General features: G+C 35.4%; 1 protein-coding gene across 2 annotated transcripts in view; it reads right to left on the bottom strand.

Moving 5' to 3' along the window:
- MAGI2 (membrane associated guanylate kinase, WW and PDZ domain containing 2) overlaps positions 1–21,087 on the bottom strand; it is a 1,334,711-nt gene that overhangs the window by 912,038 nt on the left and 401,586 nt on the right. The gene's annotated exons all lie outside the window — the stretch shown is intronic.

Here is a 21,087-nt window from a genome sequence, read left to right on the forward strand (position 1 = left end):
GGAGTTCCACTGGAAAAATGGTCATAGGTAAGGAGGTCAGGCCACGGTGAAATAAAACAAGGTAAGTCATATATTAACTGAGCCTAATGGCTTGTACTAAAGAACACTCATTAGTCTCCTGATGCCAAATGTCCAGCCAGATGTTGCTGTTCCTGGTCTGATAGTGTGATCGCTTTATAATGCCCCCTCCCCCAATTTACCCTGGTCTTACACTTAATGTTCATTTCTAAAGCTCTGGCAAAATGCCTATAAAGTAATATTGCCCTGCAGAGCATTTTAAACACACAATTCCCTGAAAAATGTTATTGAGGTATTCCACTGTAAATTAATAGATTAGAGAGCAATGTAGTTGTGATGATTCTTTTTTAAAAATGAAGTAACTTTTAAGGTATAAAATGATTTTATTCTCACGGATTATACTTACACGTCAGTACTGAACATAACTTGAATCAATATAAAAAGGAGAGCTGGTTATTATAGACATGCCTTTTAAGAACTTTACACAATACAGTCTACTATATATGGCCAAGGTAGTAGTGGTGATATGAGATATTTCATTTTAAACAAATATTGTTAATAGGCAACTGAGTCTCTAAAAAGAAATCCTGTAGTGTAGATACACAATAGGCTGTATTTGAAAGAAAAATGAACTGAGCTCCTTTTTATCTCACTATCATGCAACCTTCTAGATAGAGACCACTCCATAAGTAAGAACATTTCATAATGAAGTGTATTTAGTAGTTTAATAATTTATAAATAGTCCAAAAGTGTTCTTGCTTCACTTCAAATTATATTAGTAAAAAAATTCTTATAATGGGGTATACATAAATGTAATGTTACAACCTACAGTCACTCACACAAACCCTGAGCTTTGTAAGTTATTTACATATTAAATAATGCCACATATTATAAAAATAATCATTAATGAAGGCAAATTGTCTTAAATAGGAAAAAATAAAATTTCCTTCTATTATGAAAAACACCTATATTTCATCATTCAAACTATCCCAACTACGTGGGTGGTATAGACCTTGATACTGGCCCAAATTACTGTTTTTCTTTTCTGTTTTATTTTGTTGATTCAATAATAATAATAATAACTATTATTTTTTGCGGTACGCGGGCCTCTCACTGTTGTGGCCTCTCCCATTGTGGACGACAGGCTCCGGATGCGCAGGCTCAGCGGCCATGGCTCGCGGGTCCAGCCGCTCCGCGGCATGTGGGATCTTCCCGGACCGGGGCACGAACCCGTGTCCCCTGCATCGGCAGGCGGACTCTCAACCACTGCGCCACCAGGGAAGCCCTCAATAATTATTTTTTGAGGTCTTCAAAATAATTTTTGCTAAATTGCATTCACTCCATTTGCTTAAATTATAAAAGCAATGTATACTCTCTCTAGAATATTTGGAAACTACTTTCCTATTACCTAGAGATTCTCCCTTATTTTTTCAATATTTATTGACTGCCTACTACGTTCAGGGAATTCTGCTAAATTCTGTGGATTAAAGAAAAAAATCAATAAATAGTGAAAAAATAAGGGAGTATTTATGTGCATTATTAGCTTTTCTCCAAGTCTTCTCCCATAGGTATATATGTTGAGACAATACATTCATATAATTGTATTTTTATCATACTTGTATTATATTGTTAGTATTTGTGGGTTTTATTCAAACAAATCTCCTTTTCCCCCCAATTTTCCCTCTGGAATGTGTTTCCTATCATTGCTCCTTGATTCGCTAAAGGATATTAGAATATCTGCATATCTCATACTACTGATTCTAAATAAAAGACCTATTTTGGGGGAGTATCAGAGTTGGAAAGGCAAATCGTATCTGGAGAACAATGCTATGCAAACAAATTCACCAGAATCCTTTTCATAGTATCTTTACTTCTATTTTCTAAGTCAGAAGAAAGTGCCCGTTTCTTTGATTCGATAACTACCATTTATTACACTTAAGGCAGTAGCTAAAAAGTGATTTAAGGCACTCCTTTAAGAATGAAACAAACAATAAAATGCTATCAATGACAAAGACACAGGGATAAAATGAAAAAATGAGCTGGAATGGTTTTGCCAGCTGGGTGTTTTCTGCTTCTTTTACTAATGGCCCAAATGAACCACTTTGCTATTATTAAGGTGGAGAAATTAGGGACCTTAAATTTTTTAAAACAGCATATTTTACCCCACAAATATTTTCTAAAATATTTTAGGTTTGGATTGAGCTTCTTAATCTGTGATTTAATTTGTCTCAAATACAGATATATCTCTAATATGAAAGTCATAATAACTCAAGCTGATAAACGTAGCTAAATTTAAGTACACACATAAAATGATGTCTATAATCTCATCCCCTTAAAATAATAAGAGTTTAGACTTCCCAAACAATAACAGGTCAAGAACTATTTGAAATGCTTTTCATAAACTCACTTAAACCTCATAAAGAATGTAAACAGTAATTTCAATTATTATCCCCTTTTTACAGAAGAGAGAACTAAAGCATAGAGAGCTTAAATACTTTACTCAAGATCACACAGCCAGTAAATGGCAAAGTCAGGATTCAAACACACTCAGCCTGGCTCCAGAGCCGACTGGCACTCCCATCAACTATGTCAGTACCTCTACATGTATGTATCTTGCTCTTTATTTTCAAATATGACTCTACTGCCGATGTTCCCTCTTCATCTCTGTGTGCGACTGAGAAGTTACCCTATCAGCAAAAGTCTTATCCATACTACATGCAAAAATTAGTACTTTAGCTTTAGCTTTTACTTATGTGTCATTGATTAAGACAATGCCTCTCAGACCCCTGTTCTTTTTAGTACCTTTTCTCCAACTAAGCCACCCAATTAAATCTGTTGCCATGCTTACCTGGCAGGGGAACACGGGCTGCTGCTGTTTCACCAGCAGTTCACAGTGATGTTCTCGCCTTTGAAGCCCTGCTCTGCTTTGCGCTTCCTTTGCCCTTCCTACTCAAAGCACCTCATTCAGCAGCATTTGAGGGTCCTACTATCAGCTACTCTTTCCCTCTATCTATGCCAGAAAGAAGTGTAGAAGCAAGCAGCCATGCCTCAGTCATGGTGGAGTACTTGAATTGTGGAACCAGTCTTCTAAATTGAGTTAGATGATTCAGGCCTTCAGTTTGTAGGGGAAATTTGTGCTCTATTGATGCTGCAGCCTCCTTTCAAGACTCCTCAGATGTATGTTTCAGTTCTTGCTAAGGTTCTCAAACTCAGGGACCCACATCTTGGTGTCCAATTGTAAAGTGTGTCATGAGTAATTTCTTGCAAATTATAAGGCAATAAAAATTTTGACTAATTTGCTTTTAGATATTATAACAGATTTCAATAGTATGATGATCATTTTTTAAAGTAGGAAATTAAATGTATGGAGTAATTACAGCCAGCTGATCAGGAAGTATGTGATCACGTGCATCTAACCATGGGAATGTCCTGCTCATGTGCATCAGAGAGTAGAAGAGGTGAAGTGCTTCTTCATTCATTGGTCAATAAATGGGCTGAGGCCAGTTGCAGCAGTGATGTACCAGAGCTGGTCTCCCTGCAATTGGGTTGCTTGGGAGTCTAGCTCAAAGCTTATGATACATTCCATTGGAGTCTACATCTATGCATGATGTAGAGTTAATGATCATCATAAACAAAATAGCTCTGAAAATAGTATTTACAAAAATGTTTGCTTTCCAATATTTAACGATGACAAAATTTCTATTTTGTTCAGGAAAGTCCTTTGTCATATGCTGAATGCCTCTAACAGACTGCGGAGTACATATGAGCTTCATGCTAATCAATAAACCTACCCTGGCTCTGTAACTCAGCCCAGAGTTTTCTGGTAAGACCTCTTCAATACGTCCATGCAGAACTTCCTGGAATCTTTCTTTGAATCTTATAATAATCTTTTAAATTGATAGAATTACTTTTGTATTCTTCATACATCCATAATTCTGGCTGCATAAAATATGTTGAAAGATAAGAGACCTTTCAGGAAACCCACTTTCACTCCATTGGTCATGAAGAATGAGTCCATTACAGCACACAACACCTTTGGTTATAGAATAGGGGCTTCTGGATCAAGATACTTTAAAATGGTATCCTTCAGGCATGAGGGATTGCAGTGAGCTGCTAAACTTATACCATCATTTTTCTTTACAAGACAAAAGAAATTTTAAAAAGTTTGATGATAAATTAAAATAATTCTCACAGAAATGTAAAATGCGTCACTGTAATTTTTCCTTCCTCTGAAATGATAATAGCTTTAATGGACCATTATCATCCAAGGCAAAGCGAATGAGACTCTACCTGTGAATGAGTGTTTAGGGCTTAGGTACACTAATACATGACATATAATAAATACATCACTGAAGCACCGTATCATAACATCACTTTCATGATGACAACTGTCTGAGGTATAAATATTTACTTACAGAATCACTGACGTAAGTGTCATTACCACGTCAGGAGCACCTGATATTATGTCTCTGTGTGGTCAATGACTACTTAATCTCTGAACTCACTTTGACTTTTCAGGCCTGGATTACTGACCCTATAAATTGTTACGGCTATTTCTGAATTGTTCTAGTGTGCTGTATAAAATTGATTTTTGATTTAATCATGTATAATGGGCATCAGAAAATAGAGATATGAGCCATTCCAAGGTACTAGAGTTATGGAGTAATTGCTGTGTAATTTCAATAACTGCCTGACATAAATATATACGTGATTAATTATTTTAACCCAGTATGGCTAATTTCAAAATATAACATAGCCCATATAGAAAATATATATGGTATCATGTAAAACCAATATTTCCTGATGTGATAAACACAGGGAAATACCTAAGAACAAGAATGGTAAGTAGGTATTGACACCACTTCCACCTCTGATCTTTTGGTACTAACATCCTAAAGCACCATGTTGTAATTCAGAAGGTAGGTACTCACTCGAGGCAGAGAAATGATGTATTCGAAAGGTTTCACACAGGTACAGCAAAGGTGGGGGAGAGATAGCAGCACACACACATTTACTAATTTATACTGGAAGCTATTTGTAAAAAAGTCACATATTATTTGTTTACTATCTGTTCATTAAATATATAGGACATAATTTGGAAGAGCTAAGTGTTCATTCATGAGAAACAATGACGTCATTTTACATTGTTGTAGACTCAGGATGGGAATCGAAGAAAGCCAGAACTGTATTTACCTCTCCCCAAATCTGTTCCTAGATTACAGTAATCATAAACATTTTCTACTCATTAAAGAATGAATGCTACTAGATGGCCAACAGGCACACGAAAAGATGCTCAACGTTGCTAATCATCAGGGAAATGAAAATCAAAATCCCAATGAGATATCACCTCATACCGGTCAGAATGATTATCATCAAAAAGAACACAAATAACAAATGTTGGTGAGGATGTAGAGAAAAGGAAACCCTTGTACACTGTTGGTGGGAATGTAAATTGGTACAGCCACTGTGGAAAACAGTATGGAGCTTTCTCAAAAAACTAAAAATAGAACTACTATGTGACCCAGCAGTTCCACTTCTGGGCATATATCCAAAAAAATACCAAAAACACTAATTCTAAAACCTACATGCCCCCAATGTTCACAGCAGCATTATTTAAATTGCCAAGACATGGAAGCAACCTAAGTGACCATCAACCAGATGAATGGATAAAGAAGATGGGAAATATATACATATATATATATATACACACACACACATATACACACACACACACACACACACACACACACACATACACACAATGGATACTACTCAGCCATAAACAAAAATGAAATTTTGCCATTTGCAGCAACATGGATAGATATGGAGGGCATTATCCTAAGTGAAATAAGTCAGACAGAGAAAGACAAATACTGTATTTTAGCATTTATATGTGGGATCTAAAAAATACAACAAACTAGTGAATAAAACAAAAAACAAGCAGGCTCACAGATATAGAGAACAAATTAATGGTTACCAGGAGAGAGGGAAGGGGGGGCAAAATAGGGGTGGGGGGAAAAACAGGTTATTATTGGATTATTTGAAATCATGTGTGTGAAAATGTGAAGACTGTAAAGCAGAGGTCCCCAGCCCCTGTTAGGAACAGGGCCGCACAGCAGAAGGTGAGCAGGCGGTGAGCAAGCAAAGCATCATCTGTGTTTACATCCACTGCCCATCTCTCACATTACTGCCTGAGCTCCGCCTCCTGTCGGATCAGTGGCGGCATTAGGTTCTCACGGGGAGTGTGGACCCTACTGCGAATTGTGCATGCGAGGGATCTAGGTTGGTGCTCCTTGTTTTGAAATTATTTTATACAGCAGGTTCTCATTAGTTATCCATTTTATACATATCAGTGTATATATGTCAATCCCAATCTCCCAATTGGGAGCACTCTCATAAGGTGCTCCTTATGAGAATCTAATGCCTGGTGATCTGAGGTGGAGCTGAGGCAGTGATGCTAGTGCTGGGGAGCGGCTGCAAATACAGATCATCATTGGCAGAGAGGTTTGACTTCACAGAGACCATAATAAATCAACTGCTTGCAGACTCATATCAAAACCCTATCAGTGAGCGGCAAGCGAAAACAAGCTCAGGGCTCCCACTGATTCTGCATTATGGTGAGTTGTATAATTATTTCACTATATAGCACAATGTAATAATAATAGAAATAAAGTGCACGATAAAAGTAATGCGCTTGAATCATCCTGAAACCATACCCCACCCCCGGTCTGTGGAAAAACTGTCTGCCATGAAACTGGTCCCTGGTGCCAAAAAGGTTGGGGACTGCTATGATAAAGGACTATAGAATTTAAAGAATCTTTCATTCAATTAAAAAAAAAGAATGAATGCTACTAGATTATTTCTCTAGTGGTCATGGGACATAATATTTACAAGAATCACGTCCAGGAAAATGTAAAACAGAAATAAAACACTGTTAATTCTGGAGATGAAGCTTGAGTTTTGCTAGATCCTATGCTAAGTACTTTATTTAAATGTTGCCTTCACAAAATCCTATCAAAATCCCTGCATAATAAGTATTATTACCACTATTTCACATATGAGAGGGTCAGCTTACGTGAGGCAAAGTAACTTGCACAATGTTGCAGAGTTAGTAAGTGGGTTGGAGCTAGAATTTGAACTCAGGTCCACCCAACTCTGAAGTTTGTGTACTTTCCATTTTGTTCTAATTGGATAAGGAATCTAAATACTTTAGGGATATTTAATCCCCACTAACCTATATTTTAAACTAAAACCTTGATTTTACTTTGAATAGTGAAGACCTGGAATGACCCAATGAGACATGTATGCTTTTCAAAGCTCTCCAAAGTAAAAACTCCAGGATAGGGGACTGCAACAAAATACAAGTTCTGATTCCCCGTGCCTTTCCCTTGTCCCTTTTTCCTAAGTGTTGCAGCTCCTCTGACGAACCCTTGGTATTTATTTCAGGACTTAGCTCTTGGGACTTGTTTAATTTAGTGAAAACTTCAAAAAAAGTACTTTTCTGCACCTATTTTTGTGTATTTATTAGGGAACTTTACACTCTAAAGGAGAGGTAGGGCTTAGCTTCAGGCAACTTCGATTAAGTAGCTCAGATGATGCCACCAATAACCTGGTTTCTCTCATTCTCTGCTACATGTTGGAAATGTCATCCTCAGGCTCCCTATGCCTGCCAGATGTAGTCCTTCTAGGTTCTCCTCTCACTGATCTAAGGCTCACATTCTCACACCACACCTTCTAAGGGAAGGAAATTATCTCTTCTGGTAGAAGGAAGGGTCAATGTTTTTCTATCCCCCGCCCCCCCCCCAAACACTTCCTTTATGTGTTACTGACTCTGATTGGATTATATGCACTAATCCAGTCACTGTAACTCCACAGTTGACTAGTAACCAGTGACATCTGGACAATCCAGTGACGGAGAGGAAAATTTTAATTTGAATACCTAAGAAGTTTACATGGACAGTCTGCCATTCTAACACACAAACAGTTTGCCATTCTAATTGATCCTCATTAAAACTGACTCTCATGTCATAATGTCAGCTGAATTTTTTCAGCTTGCAAATGCAATAAGAATAAGTGACTCCTAAGCCTTTTAAAACCGTATCTTCCTAGCTTAACGTTTAGAGCTAAGCTTTCTCCCAACTGGTAGACTCAATTCTGTTTTCTAAATACTTCCATTAAAAAACAAAACAAGGGCTTCCCTGGTGGCGCAGTGGTTGAGAGTCCGCCTGCCGATGCAGGGGACATGGGTTCGTGTCCCGGTCTGGGAAGATCCCACATGCCGCGGAGTGGCTGGGCCCGTGAGCCATGGCCGCTGAGCCTGTGCATCCCGGAGCCTGTGCTTCGCAAACGGGAGAGGCCACAACAGTGAGAGGCCCACATACCACAAAAACAAAAACAAACAAACAAAAAAACCAAAAAAAACCTCTCATCCCACTCCTAGTTTTCTATCTTGAAACAAACCTTCAAATTAATCAAAACTCCTTTTTTAAAAAAATGATAGGGGGTTATTTTGAAGAAATCAAGTATAAAAAATAGCAGCAAACGACTGTCAGAGGTCCAGATATGAGTCATTTTTGTCATGCTTGGTTAAAACCCTGCCTCAAATGGAAAAAGTTTCGTATTTTTTACTTAAGTTATGTCATATGACTTTTGTTTTGTTTTACTTAGATATAGTTGCAAGGAGCAGATAATCACAGAGAGATTCCATTACCATGTCTACCATCTGCTCACTCATGAATAATTTAAACCAGGCCAACTATGTAAGACCTATTTTTTTCACTCTCTAGCTCTCTTTTTTTCCCACATAGGTACATGCTGTGTTGTAATGCTCTGCAAAATGTAACTTATTTTCCAAAATAAACTCAACTGAAATTGGCAAAATTGTAAAAACAAGCAAACAAACAAAAATTCTATGAATGTAATAGTTTCTTTCATCTAATAGTTTCCAGGTAATTTACTGGCATTAATTAATAAAAACTGATCAGGGAAGCAATGGTCATTATTCAACTCATTTAACTAATTGGCAAAGATATATAGCTTGAAAACTGACACCCTGCAGAGAAAATAAATATAAATGAGGAACTGCAGATACATGATTTTTATTCTAATTATCATATTAAACTCTCTCTATGTATTGTCATGATCCTCAAATGCTAATTATGAATGTAATGAAAAACAGAAAAAAAATTTACTTGTACAAGATCCATATGTGGGAAAAATGTTTTAAGCCTTCCAGTTCCCTAGAAATCTTTAATTCCTTTAATTATCAATTACCTATAAACTTTAAGTATATTTCTGCGTGGAATGTGTCCTTCACCTGCTCACTTTAACTTTGGAATTTTACTATCATCTAACTCAGGGGCAGTACAGTATGAGCTATGGGTTGTCCACCTATTTTTCTAAATAAAGTTTTGTTGAAACACAGCCATGTTCATTCACTTACATCGACTGTAGCTGCTTTCTCACTGCACCATCAGAATTGAGTAGTTGTGACAGAAACCATGGGGCCCACAAACCTAAAATACTTACTATCATGCTCATTAAGAAAAGCTGGTAGACCCATGACCTAATTTTCCTCAAACTTTTCACTTAAGATACAGAAAGAATTTGCTTTGAAAAATACTTTCATTATAAACCTTTCTGACATTTCAATTTGTAAAGAACTGTCTTGCCTTAGGGCACACAGCCTTCTGTCTTAATGTGCTAAAATAAATATCCCCAAAAGATCTTGATAAAAACAATTAGTATCTTAAGGTAAAACAATATTTAGCACCATTTTTTACAGCGATTTAAAAAAAATTAGCTGACCATCAGAAGGTTCCAAATGCTAACAATGCTAACTGGGAAAGCTGGACTTGGCACTGACATGGAGGTGAATGGACCAGAAGGAGAACCTGGCACAAGAAGCAACAAACTAGAACCAGATCTCCATACCTGAGCCAAAATTGCTTTACTCCTTTCAGGCAAACAATTTAAAATAACCCCTGGAAAAATCTGGCTTAATGCAAGACACTCTACATTTCATTTATCCCCCCATGTTTATCCCCCATGTTTTTTTTTTTTTTTTGAAAAGCATGCACGTATACATGAAAGAGCAAAGGATTAGAATTTAGGAGACCTAGTTTCTGGTCCTGAATCTGTCCCTAGTGTTTAAATTATCAGGGCTGTTCAGGTTTTTTTCTTCTTCTTCTTTTTTTTTAAATAAAACGTGATTTTTCTAAGTCAGCTTTTTTGGGTTTTGTTTGTTGCACTGTGTTCCACAGAGGTCGTTACGTGTTCCACAACTCAAGTTATGAGTATGTGGAGAGGTGGTGAGGAGAGGTGATCAAGCCTCCAAAGTCTCAATTTTGTTTGTTTTGTAACTACTGGTATTCCATATAATGTTTTATTGGAGGGTTGGGGGAGTCTATTTCTAGAAAATGAAAGTTTGAAAATCATTGGCTATGTAATTTCAAAGTCTCTTATAATCTTAAAATTTTGACTTAGTTCAAATGCCTCAAAGGAGGTAGTAAAATTATCTCTATTTAACAAAAATATCCATAAACCACTCAAAAATAAATTATAAAATTAAAGGAGCTCATAGCTAATTTTATACATCATCTGGTCTAGACTTCCTAATTTGCTTCCAGTACATCTAGACTCTTTTTTTCTTTTAATTAATGTTTTATACTATAATTTAAAATATATATTATCTGTTCCTATTTTGGGAAACAGAAAAAAGATTTAAACATAAACCCCATCATGTTAGCAATAAGGTTTGAATTTTGGAGATCTTTTCTTGTATATTTTCATAAGCATTTTAAACATAAATCATACAGCACATATAATTTTACATCATGTTTTTTAAAACTTAATTAATTAATTAATTTTTTGGCTGTACCGCACTGCTTGTGGGATCTTAGCACCCTGACCCTAGTCCTAACCACTGGACCACCGGGGAATTCCCAAAACTTATTTATCATTTTCACTTCTTTTATTACTATTCCATCTCATAACCATGATTTTAATGGTTGTGTTTTATTTTATAAATCTGCTCTTTCATGGTTGAGTGTTTTGCTAAACTAATTAAGTTGTTTCCTCTTTTGTGGTGCAATGAAAATTTTTATATAAATAGCTTTGTTAATAGTTAACATTATTTACTTTGAGTTAGTTTTTCAGAAATGGAAGCATTGAGTCCAAGAGGATAAATATGCGGCCAAACTGCTTCCTATAGATGATGTAATGATATACGACATGTGAAAATTTCCCTTCTGACTCTCAATAGCTTCTTGATCACTTTTCGTGTCAAGAGGCTCAGGGTAAAAAGTACAATAGGAAGATGCAAAAGTAGCAGTTATAGTTTAGAAGCAAAAGTAAAACTAGTTTCCTTAGAAGTTATGATTACTTTACTTTTCATTCTATAACAAAGGATCTTTATCACTGACTTTTTTTAAACATTCTCTTTGTGCACTAGAATTTCATTCATCCTCTCAAATCTTCAGCCTATTCTTTGATTCTAGGGCAACAACTTGTTTCTGTTAATCAAGAAGAAGAATCAGATAGATTGGGATACCCTGTATGATTTAGAATAATTAAAAAAATAGACTAGTGGTAAAAAAAAAAATCAGTTAAGCTGCTACTTTTCTATAGCAATTGTTTAGGTCCCTTTGAAATTAATATGCTATCTAATATATTATTTTGTATAAATATTTTCTGTTAATTTACTTAAATAAATTTGTATAAAATAAGTACTTTCTATTAATGTAAATAAACTTAGCATTATTAAATTATATGTAGTATATATAAATAACATAACATAATATACACTATAATTAATTGAATATCATTAAACCACATGGAGTTATGCCTACATGGCACTAAGACAATGCATTAATTCATTGAAAAAATTAAGCTAAAAAGGTAGAAAATTTTTTTCAAATTTCAGAAAGATTCAATGACTATATGAAGATTGTTGGAGCACATTTCTTGGTGTCAATTATGTTTTCTTTGCTAGTCTTAGATGGAAAAGGGAGGAATAATGATAGAATGTAGAAGAGAAGAAGATGGGCTATTTTAAGTGAGGGTATAATCAGTATATCTCAGTCTATCTATATATTTCTAAGCTATATATTAGCCTAGAGATTTTCATTTTTACTTACCTGCTCCTCTAGGAAATCAGATTATTTTATCTACAAACTCAGCATTTCACCTTTTTTATTTTTTTTTCAATTCACCAGAATATCAGAAACCATCCCTTTCAGAGTAGTTGAAGACATCTTTTTAACTGTGACTGATCAGGATCAACTCCCAGGTATCCAGTATTGCCACACACGTAGGATATTAGTTTTCTGTTGTGGTCCAACCTGGCTATTGCCATAAAAGCAGCTCTGAGTTTCTAAAATAACTCTTTTCTGAATGTTCTTTTGGTGTATTTACCTGGAGATCATTGCTTCCAGGTCATGACACTTGAATTCAGCTGGGTTATTGTGGAACCAAAGAATAGTTTTTAGAGACAATCTCATCCCTCACCCTTGTTTTATGGATGAAGAAACTAAGGTCTAGAGAACTAATATGACTTGCCCAATCTCCTATAAAAAGTATACGGGATTACAGGGCCCAAGTTCCCTCCACAGAGAAAAATCCACAAAGTAGTTTCCCCAGATGCTGGTGAAATCCCTTGACCTCCTTTCAGCATATGTCCAACACATTGACCTAGGTTTACCTGAACCTGTCTACATAGGACTTAGTAGAGATTGCAGTAATTATGACAATAGAAATGTAAGACTTTTTCATATTTATCTGATCTTCATAGCATATCACTGTTGAGCTATTACTTGATACATATAGCTTTCTAGAAGCTGTACTGCTGTATTATTTTAAACAACTATGTTAAATTCCAAAAGAAGGCATTTTATCCATTATCTATGAGATCCTTTGCATAAAATCAAGAACTCCAAGGCCAATTTATTTTCTTTCTGCTTACTTCACAATACCCTTCTCATTAAGTTTTTTTTTTTTTTTAATTTTTTTTATTTATTTATTTTTATTTTTGGCTGTGTTGGGTCTTCGTTTCTGTGCGAGGGCTTTCTCTAGTTGCAGCAAGCGGGGGCCACTCTTCATCGCCGTGCGCGGGCCTTTCACTGTCACCGTTTCTCTTGTTGTGGGGCACAGGCTCCAGACACGCAGGCTCGGTAGTTGTGGCTCACGGGCCTAGTTGCTCCGCGGCATGTGGGATCTTCCCAGACCAGGGTTCGAACCCGTGTCCCCTGCATTGGCAGGCAGATTCTCAACCACTGCGCCACCAGGGAAGCCCCTCATTAAGTTTTTCCCCCTCTCTCTATCTTTTAGTTATTATGATGTAATTGATTGAGATATTTGTAGTATATATCGTTTGTGACTTTTAAGAAACAAGGGTACAAAAAGTTTCATGAGGACATACTATTAATTATTTTTTTTTCAAATTCAGCTTCTACAATATTTAGTCCTTATCTCTAGTTCAGTGATTTCTCTAGTTCTTCTTTTCTCTATGTAATTTAAATAGTTGTTGGGGTACAGCAAATTCAAGTTTTGGTTTTTGGAACTTTCCAGAATGTTCCTTTGTGGAACCATTCAGGGTTGATTGAATTTGTGGATGCAGAACCCATGGATATGGAGGGACAACTGTATATACACTAATGAAAAGGACTACTTAACTAACTTTTATTCTCTGGTGGGTCTGTGTCTAATAAATCAAAAACTGGCAGTTTGATTACAATAAGTAATCTAGACAAACCAGGTCTATCTTGCTAAAAGGATTTCTCAGATAAGAAATCCATACATTGCAGCCCCTTCAAGACCCTTTTTTTATCTTGCAGCTAATGTATTGCTCTGTGTTTACAGGGAGGTGTGGTTGAGATCAAAAGGTCTCAGGCTAAACAGAAAGGAGTGACCAACCTACACACTAGCTCTTAACCCTTTCCTTCCTATTGTTTATTTCCAAAGTAGAGATAAATCTTCAAACAACTGGGAATAAAAACATATTCATCTACGCAATGAATATTAGCGTCTAATAAATGCCATGCAAAAAAAGGAAAGTAATTCAAGTACTAAAATACACATATTCCCTGGTAGGTGTAGTAATACCTCCTCACAAGTATTACAAAGTAGGAAAATATGCATTCATTTGAATGTCTTTTTAGAATAGGATTGCCAAATAAAACACAGAACATCCAGTTAAATTTGAATTTCAGATAAACAACGAATTTCATTATTTGGTCTTGTATTTTATCAGCAACCCTAACTGGAAATCTTGTATTTTTATTTGCTAAGTTTGGCAGCCCTACTTTAGGGTCTTACATTGTAGGAAGTACAGCTCAATGATAAGTGTCAGCTGAAGCCAAACTGTTTGTACTGACTTTGCTAATTACTATGTGACTTTGGGCAATGATTTACTCTCCCTGGGCCTCAGCTCCTTACCTGTAAAATGAAAGGTTTTATGAGAATAAATGAGAAAATATATGGAGGTACTTAGAATATACAGCATGAGCTGAGTAAAGGTACCGAGGAAAAAGGACTACATGGAAAATAATCTGGTTTGTGAGCACCTTAACTTTTCTATTTCTACTTATAAATAGAAAATTTCTACTTCGGTAAGGCTACTCGGATTTTTATACATGTATATCATAAAGTAGAAATATATTCATTGTACATTTTCAGAACCATATAAATATTAAGCACCACTTTTCTGAGTTCTGCAAACGTTTGCCTTGCCTATGTCACCTAAAAAATAAGAGATAAAGGGCCACAACTCTCATAACCAAGCCTACCCATGATCTGCTTACATTTAATTGAATATTTTAACATTAACATGATAGTTAAAAATCTATACTTCTAAATAGCATACGATCTTTAGTCTGTAAGCAGGAATGTAAAAAAGAGCAATCAAGGTTAATCAGCAAAACATATCTGATCACTGACAAAAACTGCACGAATTCCTATTACCTACTAAAATATACTTCTTAAACAAACAAACAAAAAAACCTCTTTTCAGGAAAGTTTTTCTTCTCTACCATAGAAAAATTAGTGAAATTCTTGTCTAACGTTCTCTTAAATATGCTTAATGATAATATTATAAGAGTTTAGTTGTTTATTAAATATCAATATAATTTTAGATAAAAATTATGGCACTTCACGGTATGTTGTAAGAATGAAATTGTAAGAATGAAATACTAGGTTTTGTTTTCCACAGCATAAATTACCTCCTACTTTACTCTTCTTACCAACTGCAATAATGCTCTGAATTTCTGAGGATTTCAGTGATTGAAGAATTAGATTTCATAGTAATTACTCTCTTAATAGAACAATGGATAAACAGACTAACTATACATTATATAATATATATAATCCAAGCAATATTTAGTCATTTGAAATGTACAGATAATTGTAATTGACTACATCTACAGATTTTCTTATGCAAAAAATGTAAATATCTGCATTCTAGTGCTTTTTGCCAACAGTGGTATTGTATGTCTACAGCAATCAACGGGGTTATCTTTTCTAATAAGTTAAATTCATAAAATCTCTCTCTCTTCGATGCTTTGATGTTTGCCGGAGTAGACGCATATGCTTAATTTGGGAGATATTTAATGCTAAAGTCAACTGAAGTAAAGAACAGGTGATTCTGTGCTCGTGTATGTGTGCGCGTGCACGTGCGTATGTGTGAGGTTTTCGTTTTAAATAAATCTGGCCTATACTGAACATTTTCTCCAAAGTTTCAGGCATAAAATCTGATATACTGAAATGGTCACTGTTCTCTTTATAATTCTAATTAAACGTGGGGTTGCCAGATGTTCTGACTGTCGTTAAGTCCTCCCTAGGATACAATATTCTCTGAAGTGTTTTGATTCTTTGGCAATGTTAAAACATAATTTGTGCAGAAGCACATATCCTACTCCATTTTCAATTTTACAATTAGATTTTTCATGGTTCTACTTTCTATTTTCAGAGAGGCAGTATACAATTTTGTATGTCCTTCCAGTTGTAATCATTGTTTTACTGAAGCATTTCTTTTGCCTTTATTGGGTGTTGTTCCTTCTGTATTGACAACTTGTATATCTATTTTTGTTGAAACCAAATGATGAACAAATACCACCGAAGGGCCTCTTTACAAGGTCATTAGGTAGACTGATGGAAAGCTGACTGATGGGTAGCATTTCCAGTCCTCTGTGCAAGAAGCCCAGACTTACATCTTAAGTTGCAATTATAGATTTTCTATGATGGATTCTAGAGAATATGCTGTTAGAAAAATTTTTATTGGTTGTTCCATTTAACAAAATCTACAATGGGAGTAAATTTTCTCAACTGGATAAACTTTTCTTCCTCCTTTTTTTTTTTCTTTTTCAATTGTCTTTCTTTTCTCTCTGCCTGCAAATGAGGCCTTTGGAGAAAATTCCAGAAATAATGGCATAACAAGAGGGATACTCAAGCTCCTGAATAATGAAACACATATCTTTGTGATTTCCCTGCTGTATGCTTGTAGCTTGAGATCACAGGTTACAAGGCATTTCTCAGTTTCATCCCATTACAATAGTCACCTCTGCCCACTCCTCATTTCTGTGAATCAGCTCTTTTTCTTTCTCTACTTTTAAATATCTAAGCAAGTAGTGTGCATTCAAAGCATGTTGCTGCATTTGGCTTGCAGTAATGGCACTGCCAATGTAGCTAGGGAATGCAATGGCATCAAGTCCTAAACAAGATCCTCCCTTTCAATTTGGGAAGCACCCTGCCATTCTCAAAGAATATAATTCATTGACCTGTCCCATACTACTAAGTTTGCATCTACATCTTTCTAAACTTAAGATGAATTTTCCATGTGTTTTTGGAAATCTTCCCCTTAATTCATTACAGTTTTTCATTCTAAGGACAAGTGAGAATGTAATTTGTTGTATGCTCTAGATTGAATCTCTCATTCTACTATGAACTAAGAGGGTTTAAATAACAAGGCTCTTAGCTGGAGGACAATTTAAAAGTAGACTGAAAAAGGCCAGTTGGAATAATTTTTCCTCTACTGCAGGTGATTTTTACACTAATATCTGACTTTTTGAATCCTTGTTAGACCCCATAATATCTACACCTATTAGCCAATGAAAAGATGTACATCTTCTCAAAGAAACAGCTTTTAGTTTTATTGATCTTTGTTACTGTTTCCTTCATTTCTTTTTCATTTATTTCTGATCTAATCTTTATGATTTCTTTCCTTCTGCTAACTTTGGTTTTTTTTTTCTGTTTTTCTTTCTCTAATTAATTGCTTTAGGTATAAGGTTAGGTTGTTTATTTGAGATATTTCTTGTTTCTTGAGGTAGGATTGTATTGCTACAAACTTCCCTCTTAGAACTGCTTTTGCCGCATCCCATAGGTTTTGGGTCATCGTGTTTTCATTACCATTTGTTTCTAGTTATTTTTTGGTTTCCTCTTTGATTTCTTCAGTGATCTCTTCGTTATTTAGTAGTGTATTGTTTAACCTCATGTGCTTGTATTTTTTACAGTTCTTTTCCAGTAAGTGATATCTAGTCTCATAGCATTGTGGTCAGAAAAGATACTTGATATGATTTCAATTTTCTTAAATTTACCAAGGCTTGATTTGTGACCAAGATGTGATCTATACTGGAGAATGTTCCATGAGCACTTGAGAAGAAAGTGTATTCTGTTGTTTTTGGATAGAATGTCCTATAAATATCAATTAAGTCCATCTGGTCTAATGTGTCATTTAAAGCTTGTGTTTCCTTATTTATTTTCAATTTGGATGATCTGTCCATTGGTGAAAGTGGGGTGTTAAAGTCTGCTACTATGATTGTGTTACTATCGATTTCCCCTTTTATGGTTGTTAGCATCTGCCTTATGTATTGAGGTGTTCCTGTGCTGGCTACATAAATATTTACAATTGTTATATCTTCTTCTTGGATTGATCCCTTGATCATTATATAGTGTCCTTCTTTGTCTCTTGTAATAGTCTTTACTTTAAAGTCTATTTTGTCTGATATGAGTATTGCTACTCTAGCTTTGTTTTGATTTCCATTAGCATGGAATATCTTATTCCATCCACTCACTTTCAGTCTGTATGTGTCCCTAGGTCTGAAGTGGGTCTCTGTAGACAGCATATATATGGGTCTCCTTTTGTATCCATTCAGCTAGTCTGTGTCTTTTGGTTGTAGCATTTAATCCATTTACATTTAAGGTAATTATCGATATGTATGTTCCTATTACCATTTTATGGCATTTTTCACAGAAATAGAACAAAAAATTTTACAATTTGTATGGAAACACAAAAGACCCTGAATAGCAAAGCAATCTTGAGAAAGAAAAATGGAGCTGGAGGAATCAGGCTCCCTGACTTCAGACTATACTACAAAGTTACAGTAATCAAGACAGTATGGCAATCACACAAAAACAGAAATACAGATCAATGGAACAGGATAGAAAGCCCAGAGATAAACCCATGCACCTATGGTCGCCTTATCTTTGACAAAGGAGACAAGAATATACAGTGGAGAAAAGACAGCCACTTCAGTAAGTGGTGCTGGGAAAACAGAACAGCTACATGTAAAAGAATGAAATTAGAACACTTCCTAACACCATACACAAAAATAAACTCAAAATGGATTAAAGACCTAAATTTAAGGCCAGATACTATAAAACTCTTAGGAGAAAACACAGGCAGAACACTCTATGACCTAAATCACAGAAAGATCCTTTTTGACACACCTCCTAAAGAAATGGAAATAAAAACAAAAATAAACAAATGGGACTTAATGAAACTTAAAAGCTTTTGCACTGCAAGGGAAACCATAAACAAGACGAAAAGACAACCCTCAGAATGGGAGAAAATATTTGCAAATGAAGCAACTGACAAAGAATTAGTCTCCAAAATATACAAACAGCTCACACAGCTCAATATAACAAAAACAAACAACCCAATCCAAAAATGGTCAGAAGACTTAAATAGACATTCGTCCAAAGAAAATATACAGATTGCCAACAAACACATGAAAGGATTCTCAACATCACTAATCATTAGAGAAGTGCAAATCGAACCACAGTGAGGTATCACCTCACACTGGTCAGAATGGCCATCATCAAAAACCCTACAAACAATAAATGCTGGAGAGGGTGTGGAGAAAAGGGAACCCTCTTGCACTGTTGGTGGGAATGTAAATTGATACAGCCACTATGGAGAACAGTATGGAGGTTCCTTAAAAAACTAAAAATAGAATTACCATATGACCCAACAATCCCACTACTGATCATATACCCTGAGAAAACCATAATTCAAAAAGATAAATGTACCACAGTGTTTGTTGCAGCACTATTTACAATAGCCAGGACTTGGAAGCAACCTACATGTCCATCAACAGATGAATGAATAAAGAAGATGTGGCACATATATACAATGGAATATAACTCAGCCATAAAAAGAAACGAAATTGAGTTATTTGTAGTGAGGTGGATGGACCTAGAGTCTGTCATACAGAGTCAAGTAAGTCAGAAAGAGAAAAACAAATACCGTATGCTAACACATATATATGGCATCTTAAAAAAATGGTTTTGAAGAACCTAGGGGCAGGACAGGAATAAAGACACAGACGTAGAGAAAGGTCTTGAGGACACGGGGAGGGGTAAGGGTAAGCTGGGACGAAGTGAAAGAGTAGCACTGATATATACACACTACCAAATGTAAAATAGATAGCTAGTGGGAAGCAGCTGCATACCACAGGGAGAGCAGCTCGTGCTTTGTGACCACCTAGGGGGTGGGATAGGGAAGGTGGGAGGGAGGCGCAAGAGGGAGGGGATATGGGGATATATGTTTACATATAGCTGATTCACTTTGTCGTACAGCAGAAACAACACAACATTGTAAAACAATTATACTCCGATAAAGATGTTAAAAAAAAGGAAAAAAAAAGATGTATTATTCAAAGAGCCTGCACTATTAAAACATATTCAATCCAATCCCAATTAGTAAAGTAATAAATGTCATTGTTTTTAGTTCCACTTACTTCAATAATTGCAGGGCAGTTAAAAACCCTATGTTACTTAAAAGGTCACATTTTCCCCTTTTAAGCAGTCATTTCTGAATTTGCTAATATAATATCAACTCATTTTTAGCATATTTGAAAATACAGCGTACTTCCTCTGGGAATTTAGAAATATTTACCATAATCTCATTCCTCTCTTCATTTATAAGATGAATAATAAGCTCAACTCTCAGACATCTATGCCCTGCTAATCAGTCAAAAAGCTTTCATTACTAAGTATATCCGTGCTCAACAGTGTCTTAGGCACTATGTGGGCTTAAGAAAATAAGCAAGGACATTGACCACCATCTCAAAGCACTTATAATTAAATAATAATAAGTAGTTAACATTTATTGAAAACTTGAGTAGCTATATTAATTTCAGACAAAGCTGACTTCAGAACAAGGAAGGTTATCAGGGAGAAATAGAACATTCAATAATGATAAAGGTTCAATTTTCCAAGAAAACATAGCAATTCTAAATATATAGGCACCTAACCAAAGAGCATCAAAATATATAAGGCAAAAAATACCAGAACTAAAAGGAGAAATATGCAATCCACTCTTAGAGGCAGACACTCCAAAACCCCTCTGCCAATAATTGAGAAATTAAGCAGGCAGGAAATCAGTAAAGACATACTTGACCTAAATAGCACCATTAATAAATTTGACCTAATTGACATTTATAGAATACTCCATCCAACAACACTAGAATACACATTCCTCTCAAGCTCGCATAGAACATTCTCCAAGATAGAGCAAAGTGTGGGCTATAAACTACCCTTTAACAAATTCAAAGCAACAGAAACCACACAAAGTATATTCTCAGACCACAGTGAAATTAAACTTGAAATCAGTAACAAAATATGGCTGGAAAATCTCTAAATATTTTGACATTAAAAAACACATTGCTAAATAATACATATGTCAAAGCAGAAGTCTCAAGACAAATTAAAAAAATTTTTTAAACTAAATGAAAATTCAATTTATCAAATTTCTGGGATGCTTAGTAATGCTTAGAGGGAAATTTATTGCAATAAATG

The sequence above is a fragment of the Phocoena phocoena genome, chromosome 9 (assembly GCF_963924675.1).
Source record: "Phocoena phocoena chromosome 9, mPhoPho1.1, whole genome shotgun sequence".
NCBI lineage: Eukaryota > Metazoa > Chordata > Mammalia > Artiodactyla > Phocoenidae > Phocoena > Phocoena phocoena.